The 8,847-nt window shown below is 43.1% G+C and overlaps 1 non-coding gene across 1 annotated transcript; it reads left to right on the forward strand.

Moving 5' to 3' along the window:
* Window positions 1-6,984: 6,984 nt before the first annotated feature.
* Window positions 6,985-7,091, forward strand: LOC112085630. Its single transcript, XR_002898931.1, has one exon. It is a non-coding gene; the product is annotated as a small nucleolar RNA R71 (small nucleolar RNA).
* Window positions 7,092-8,847: the final 1,756 nt, after the last annotated feature.

The raw sequence follows: 8,847 nt of genomic DNA on the forward strand, positions 1-8,847 counted from the left end.
GAAAAAAAAATTTGTTGCAAGAATCGATTTAAACCACATGAACAGTTTCTCTAGCCAAGAATCAATTTAATAAGTTCATAGCAATACAAAAGCAAGAGTGCAAAGCAAAGACTCAGCAAGAAACCAAATTCATCTCCTTTTCTAAAAAAAAAAATTGATTTTTTTTCATGAATTACTTGCAACAATTTTCAAAACTCAAGAACAAGGAATTACCAACAAAGTGCTCTGTTTTCCAAGACTATCTAGCACCCTAGCATTTATAAAAATAATCCCAAGGTCTAAAACAACCTATCAAAATCGATTCCACACTTTGAAGCTTATAAATCACCATTGAAGAACATGGAAAAAGGTGAATTTTAACAGAGTGAAATACCTTGGGATTAAGATGCAACGAGTTCGAAATGCAATCAGAATGATGTTAACAACTCAAAAACGAGCTCAGAGCACTTTGAGTCAACAAATTTGGTGGAGAAATGAGAGAGATATGATGAAAACAATGGAGAGAAATGAGAGAAAGAGTTGCAAACTCGGGTTTGTTGTGAGGAAGAGAGAGTGTGGGACAGGGTCAAGCCTTTGGACTGGTGGTCAATAGATCTATTTTGACCAGTCAAGGCTTTGACCCGCCCTTTTCTCAATGACCGGCCTCCTTTCTCTCTTTTGTGCGTCCGGGAACCGTCGGGATCGAGCCGTATGACCGTCTCGGTGCAGAGCCGGAAATATTTTTGTGCTACCTGGGATCTTCTGTGCCTACCCCGCATGACCAAGTCGCAGTGAAATCCTTCAGCTCGGTTTTATTATTTTTTTTTAGCTGCTACCTGGAACCCATTGCAACCAGCTAGCATGACCAAGTCGGAGTGATTTGCGGACATGTGTGCGGCTTGGTTTCTTTTGTTCCCAGGTAGCATGACTAAGGCGCAGGGTTTAGGACTTAGACACTTTAGCCCTTTCTTTTCCCTGCTGCGACCTAATTCCCTTATGCCCAGCTAGCACGACAAAGTTGGAGTAAATTGCGACCTTCTGTGCGACTTGACCTTCATGCTTCCCAGGTAGCACGTCTAACTCGCACATTTTTGGACTTAAGATATCTCGGCCATTCCTCGTTTTGCTGCGGCTTGGACCTCTTTCACCAGGTAGCACGACCAACTTGGAGTAAATTGAGAGTTGGGCTGCGAGTTAGGTTCCTTTGTTTCCAGGTAGCACGACCACGCCGCAGGTTTCTGGACTTAACAACTTTGGCCGTTCTTCTTTTTGCTGCGGCTTGGACCTCTTCCACCAGGTAGCATGACCAACTTGGAGTAAATTTCGAATGGATGTGCGGGTTGGTCTTCTTTGTTCCCAGGTAGCACACCTAAGCCGCAGGGTTTGTTACTTAGACGTTCTGGCCGTTCCTCTTTTTGCTGCGGCTTGGTCTTCATATTCCCAGCTATCACGCCCAACTTGGAGTAAATTGAGAGTGTATGTGCGACTTGGCTTCCTCTGTTCCCATGTAGCACGACCAGGCCGCAGACTTTGTGACTTAGACAACTCGGCCATTCCTCTTTTGCTGCGGCCTAGTTCCATTGTGCCCAGCTAGCACGCCTAAGCCGGAGTGTTTTGCGAATGGATGTGCGGGTTGGCTTCTCTTGTTTCTAGGCCGCAGCACCAGGTAGCAGAGTTTGTGACTTAGAACTCTTGGCCTGTTGTTCTTCTTTCTGCGGCCTGGACCTCTTTCACTAGGTAGCACGCCCAGGCCGGAGTAAATTGCGAGCCCTGCTGCGGCCTAGGCTCTTCTTGATCCAAACCGCACACCTAGGTGGCACTGAGGCGTTCTCCAAGTTTTTCAGTCCTTAAACACTTCCCCCAGCCCTCTCACATGCTCCATTCCATTCATCACTGAGCTATGTCCTCCAAAAATCACATAGAACCTGAGACCAACTCACAAAACCCATCAAAAAGTTCTAAAACATAAAACAAAAGAGAAGAAATCAAAAGAACTATGTACAAAGATAAGCTTGGGGTGTCTCCCAAGAGCACTTTGTTTAAAGTCTCTAAGTTTGACTTTGGAAACCTGTTTAACAGGGTGGTGGTGGATCAAGAAGGGGAACTGATGTAGCTTCCTCCTTCCTTTGTGAAACCAAATAGTGCTTGATCCTTTGGCCATTTACCACAAACTCTTGACTATTCTTTCCTTCCAAGACAACAGCTCCATATGGCATGACTTCAAGAACTTTAAAGGGACCAGACCATCTAGACTTAAGTTTTCCTGGAAACAACTTAAGTCTAGAGTTGAACAGCAACACCAAATCACCAACCTTGAACTCCCTTTTCAAAATCTTATGATCATGCAAAGCTTTGGTCTTCTCCTTATAGATCTTTGAGCTCTCAAAAGCCTCAAGCCTAATTTCCTCAAGTTCATGGAGTTGCATGACCCTTTTCTCTTGAGCTGTCTTGATATCAAAGTTCAGCAACTTCACAGCCCACATAGCTTTGTACTCCAACTCAACAGGAAGGTGGCAGCTCTTCCCATATAGCAGACTGAAAGGTGATGTCCCAATTGGAGTTTTAAAGGCAGTCCTATAAGCCCACAATGCATCATCTAGCCTTTTGCTCCAATCTTTTCTGCTTGAGCTAACAGTTCTCTCAAGAATGGCCTTGATCTGTCTATTAGATACCTCAACTTGGCCACTAGTTTGAAGATGATAAGGAGTAGCTATCTTGTGTTTCACTCCATGCTTTCTCAACAAACCTTCCAAAGTCTTGTTCACAAAATGAGATCCTCCATCAGAGATAACAACCCTTGGAACTCCAAATCTTTGGAAGATAATGCTCTTGAACAGCTTCACTACAACCATGGAATCATTGGTAGGGGAAGCAATGGCCTCAACCCATTTGGACAAATAGTCCACAGCAACAAGTATATACTGATTCCCATAGGATGAAATGAAGGGCCCCATAAAGTCAATCCCCCAGCAATCAAAGATCTCAACTTCTAGAATGGGGTTTTGAGGCATCTCAATCCTCTTTGATATGTTCCCATGCCTCTGACAGGCATCACATGCTGAAACCACCAACTGAGCATCTTTGAACATTGTAGGCCACCAAAACCCACTCTGAAGAACCTTGGCCACAGTCTTGAATGCTCCCATGTGACCCCCAAAAGCTGAACCATGACACTCTTGCAACACAGGTTGCATCTCCTCCTCAACAAGACACCTTCTATACAGCTGATCTTTGTTCAGGACATAGAGGTAGGGGTCATCCCAATGGTATCTCTGAACCTCTCTGAAGAACTTCTTCCTCTTGTAAGCATCTAATTCAGGTGGCTCCACTCCACAAGCAAGATAGTTCACTATGTCAGCAAACCAAGGCATCCTCCTCTCTTGAATACTCTCTATTTCTTCAAACTCCAAATAAGAATGGAGCACCATCAGAGACTCTTCAGGTAAGCTATCATTGAGAGGCACTTCAGAATCAATCCTCAGCCTGGAGAGATGGTCTGCAGCTCCATTCTCTATACCCTTTTTGTCTTGTAATTCCATATCAAATTCCTGAAGTAGAAGAACCCATCTTAACAATCTTGGCTTGGCATCTTTCTTGGTCATCAGATACCTGAGGGCTGCATGATCAGTAAATACAATGACTTTTGATCCCACCAGGTAGCTTCTGAATTTATCAAAGGCAAAGACTATTGCCAGCATTTCCTTCTCAGTAGTAGCATACTTCTCTTGTCCAGAGTCAAGTGTTCTACTGGCATAGTAGATGACATGTAGCTTCTTGTCTTTCTTTTGCCCAGGCACTGCTCCAACAGCAAAATCAGATGCATCTGTCATGACCTCAAAAGGAAGGGACCAGTCTGGTGCCTGAACTATTGGTGCACTAACCAATGCCTCCTTGATCAACTTGAAGGCTTCTTCACATTCAGCATCAAAGATGAAATCCACTTCTTTACACAACAGCCTTGTCAAGGGCCTGGCAATTCTTGAGAAGTCTTTGATAAATCTTCTGTAAAACCCTGCATGCCCAAGGAAACTCCTTATCCCTTTGACTGAAGTGGGGGTTTGCAGGTTCACCATTACTTCTGCCTTTGCTCTGTCAACCTCAATACCCTTCTCAGATATCTTGTGCCCAAGAACTATTCCTTCCTGCACCATGAAGTGACACTTCTCCCAGTTCAACACCAAGTTGTGCGGCTCACATCTCTCCAAGACCTATGACAAATTAGAGAGACAATCCGAGAAGGAGGAGCCATAGACACTAAATTCATCCATGAACACCTAAACTTTCTCTTCAATAATGTCAGAGAAAATGTGCATCATGCATCTTTGAAAAGTGTCCGGTGCATTACATAAACCGAAAGGCATTCGCCTATATGCAAATGTGCCATAAGGGCATGTGAATGTTGTTTTCTCTTGATCCCGGGGATCTATGGGAATTTGGAAGAACCCCGAGTACCCATCGAGAAAACAAAAGAAGGGGTGGTTTGCAAGCCTCTCTAACATCTGATCAATGGAAGGTAAAGGAAAATGATCCTTCCTAGAGGCTGCATTGAGCTTTCTATAGTCTATACACATTCTGTGTCCTGTGACAGTTCTAGTAGCTATAAGCTCATCCTTCTCGTTTTTAACCACTGTGATCCCACCCTTCTTGGGCACAACATGAACAGGAGACACCCATATTGAGTCAGAGATTGGGTAAATTATCCCTGCCTCAAGAAGTTTTAGTATCTCCTTCTTAACCACTTCCTTAAGGTTGGGGTTAAGTCGTCGTTGATGCTCAATAGAGGACATAGATTGGTCCTCTAGGTGGATCCTGTGGGTGCAAATGTCAGGAGAGATCCCTCTAATATCAGCCAAAGAATACCCTATGGCTCTCCTGAACTTTCTTATTTCACTAAGCAATGCATTTTCTTGATCCTCTAATAGGCTATCATTGATGATGACAGGATATGTGGAGTTTAAGCGCAAGAAAGCATACCTGAGCCCTGTTGGTAGAGGCTTGAGCTCAACAGGGGGTGCATCAGCCTCATTCCAATCTTGGTCCAAGCTACTTTGGCTGGTGTTTGATCCTTTGATAGCAAAAACTTCAGATCCACTTGGTTCCAGCTCCAAAAACCTTGTCTCAGGACCCAGCTCTCTAGCATTGTCCAAATACAACTTGAACCCTTCACTTGCTTCAGCTAAGAGCCCATTGTCTCCTTGTTCTTGAGTTAGAGCAGCTTGAAGAGGATCCTCAGTGTTCAGCTCCTCAAGCAACTCATCAGCCAACTGATCCATTGTCTCCACATAGAAACATTGACCTTCAATGGTGGGTTTCTTCATCATCTCATTCACATCAAACTTGAGCTTTTCAGACCCAAGTTGAAGCTCTATTATCCCACCTCTCACATCAATAATAGCTCCTGCAGTTGCTAAGAATGGCCTGCCCAAGATAAGAGGATCTACTGGTTCCTCATCCATTTCCAGCACAACAAAATCTGTTGGAACCTCAAAACCACCAATCTTAACAGGTAGATCTTCCAACATACCAACAGGCAATCTAACTGATCTATCTGCAAGGATAAGAGAAATCCTTGCAGGTTTGAAAACTCTAAAGCCCAGCTTCTTTGCTATGGAGAATGGCATCAAGCTGACTGATGCTCCTAGATCACAAATACATCCAGAGAATAGAAGAGGTCCAATGGCACAAGGGAGTGTGAAACTCCCTGGATCATTTAACTTTCTTGGTATGGACTTCTTCTGAATGATAGCACTGCATTCATGGCTTAGTACCACCATGCCTTGAAGTTCTTTAGTCTTGTTCAGAATGGCATCCTTCAAGAACTTCCCCATCTTTGGCATCATTAAGAATGCATCAATGAGAGGCATTGTGAGTGGTGTCTCCTTGAGTGCCTTCTCAAATACAGTTCTTGCCTTGTCCACTAGTTGCTTCTTGAATCTCCCTGGAAATGGGAGCTTAGGTTGGTATGGAGGTGGTGGCACATATACTTTTTCTGGTTCTAGTTCCTTTGCTACCTCTTTACCCTTTTCTTTCCTTGGTTTCTCAGCAACTTGATCATCCTTTAAGGCTGCCTCCCCCTCAGTTTGATCATTGTCCTCAATGATCACATTGTTGTTCTCAATACCAGGTAACTCCTTTCCACTCCTCAGTGTAATGGCTTTGGCATATTCCTTGGGGTTGGGTTCTGGTTTTCCAGGTAGGTGACCTTGGTTCTTTGAGCTTGATGCCTGGTTTTGCTTCAGTTCCTTGATTTCCTGTTGCATGGCTGCATTCTGGCTTGCAAAGATCTGTTGACCCTGAAGTAGTTGTTGCAGAATACGAACCATATCTGTACCCATCTGTGGCTGTTGTTGAACCGGCGCTTGCTGTTGGAACTGTGGAGGACCAAACCCTGGTGGTGCCTTTTGTTGCTGTGTACTGAAACTAGGACCCTGAAATGGTTGCTGTTGCTGACCAAAACCTTGATTCTGAACAAACTGATTCTTTGGTTGAAAAGATCCTTGAAAGTTGTTCTTGGGAACAAAGTTCTGTGGAGCTTGAGAATTCGGATACACCTGGTCTTGTGGGTTAGCTACATTGGTGTTCCTGTAAGAAAGGTTTGGATTGGCATTACCATACTGATATCTCTGGAACCTCTGATTCCCAATGTAGTTAATTTCCTCTTGGGTGAGACCCTCTTCACTTATGTTCTCAAAGATTTGAGATGGTTCCTCATACTCTCCAACAAAATGCATTGGCTTGTGAGTTACCAACTTCAACTTGTCTAATTCACTTCTCAACTCCTTAACTTCTCTGGTGAGCCTCTGTTCTGAGCTTGAACCTTCAGACCTATTTGATCTGTCATAGTCTTCACCATAAGCATCATTGCTCACTGCCAAGTTCTCCACTAGCTCTAAAGCAGCATGTATCTCTTTACCCAGAAAGTTCCCATTGGAAGCAGTGTCCAGCTGGTTTCTAATCCTGGGAAGAGCTCCTCTATAAAGTGTGCTGAGAAGAGAAGCCTCACTAAACCCATGGTGTGGGCATTGGTTTTTGTAGCTCCTGAATCTCTCATATGCTTCACCAAAACTCTCATTGCTGTGCTGAGTGAAGCTAGAGATTTGGTTCCTCAGTTTTGCAGTTCTTGAGGTGGAGAAGAACTTAGATAAGAAGGCTTGCTTGCATTGCTCCCAGGTTTGAATGGAGCCTCTTGGAAGATTCTTCTCCCATTGATGAGCTTTGTCACCAAGACTGAATGGGAATAGTCTTAGCTTGAAGCTGTCTTCTGAAACTCCATTTATCTTTGTCAGATCACACACCTTATCAAACTGATCCAAGTGTTCCAGGGGGTCTTCCATTGCTAACCCATGGAACTTTGAGTTCTGGACCATATTCAGCAATGATGCTTTCACTTCAAAGTTGTTGTTTTGCACAGGTGGTGCCTGAATACCAGCTCCATACTGATGAGCATTGGCCCTGTCATTCTCTCCAACATAGACTTGGGGTTGCTCATATCTTCTTTGCTGTTGTTGGAAAGGGTGGGGTTGGTGGTGCACTTGTTGTCTTTGCTGAACATTGGCCTGATGCCTTGTTGATGAGCTTGAGCTTGTCCCTGGTGGACATAAGCTTGTTGATGGTGCACCTGTTCCTGATGAACATTACCCTGATGAAGCCCTTGACCAACTCCATTACCAGCTCCATTACCCTGAGCCTGTTGCTCCTGAACAGGTTGTTCTATATCTACCACATGATCTCCTTGTTCTGCCATCTCAGTCTGATCAATCTGTCTACCACGTCTGTCCCTTCTCCTCCTTGGTACCAAAAGGTTGATGTTGTCGTTGAGAGGGAAAGGAGGACCACAGCTTCTTGATCTAGACCTGGTGTTCATACACCTGAAATCACAAACAGAACTTGAAAGGAATCAGTAAAAACAAGAAAGTAAGAACTTGATCTCAAGAACAGATCAGAGCTTAATGCTAAACAAACCACAATTTGGCAACGGCGTCAATTGATAGACAAGACTTTTTAAGGTCTCAGGGCTATCAATCCCCTTGTCAAAGTAGCACAAAGAGGTTTATCAATCCAGATGTGGTGTTAGACACTAAACTAAGTGATCAAGTTCTTAATTCAAGCAAACAAGAGTGGTTTTGATTATCTAAAGACAACTACAAACTTAAACAGGATTAAAGACTAATGAAATGATTAAACAAGAACTAAACAATGACAAATGATGTGACTATGATATGATGGAGGCATGAGATTCTAGACGTGATAGTTGGTTAGGGTGCTTTGGTGCTAAACTAGAAATGCTAATGACAATGATGAGACATGATCCAAATGATTAAGAACTCTAATCTAGGTTAATCCTCTCATGAAGGTATTAACCCCTATACTAATCCATTTTCAAACCAAATTCCCATTTGTGAAATATGAATCAATATGCATTAATAAACAGTCCTTAATGATTATTCAAGCAAATAACAATACATCATCATGCAGAAAATGCTTAAACCTCTAATACAGCTCATTCAGGAATTTCATCAAACACTTTTGGTGCATGAAATTCCCAGAATCTAGATCTCAAGTGATATGCAAGGATCTAGCATAGAGAACAGCTGTTTAGAGTGTGAATCAATGAATCTAGCCCTAAGCACTCCTAATCTAACACTTTAGCACCCTAACCTACACATCTAGAACCTCATTAAGGTAACTACTCCCTAATCATACTAATCTCTCTTAAAAATTTGCAAGTTGAGAAGATTGGCATGATTAATGATGAGAAATGGAGATGGAGATGATAGATTAAGATGAAAGCAGCTTTTAAACTCAAAGATCTCTTAAACTCTCTTGATTAAAAGCCCAAAAATCGATATTTCTCTTCTTGGTGGAGTC

This window comes from Eutrema salsugineum, unplaced genomic scaffold, assembly GCF_000478725.1.
Source record: "Eutrema salsugineum unplaced genomic scaffold, Eutsalg1_0 scaffold_3, whole genome shotgun sequence".
Taxonomy (NCBI): Eukaryota; Viridiplantae; Streptophyta; class Magnoliopsida; order Brassicales; family Brassicaceae; genus Eutrema; species Eutrema salsugineum.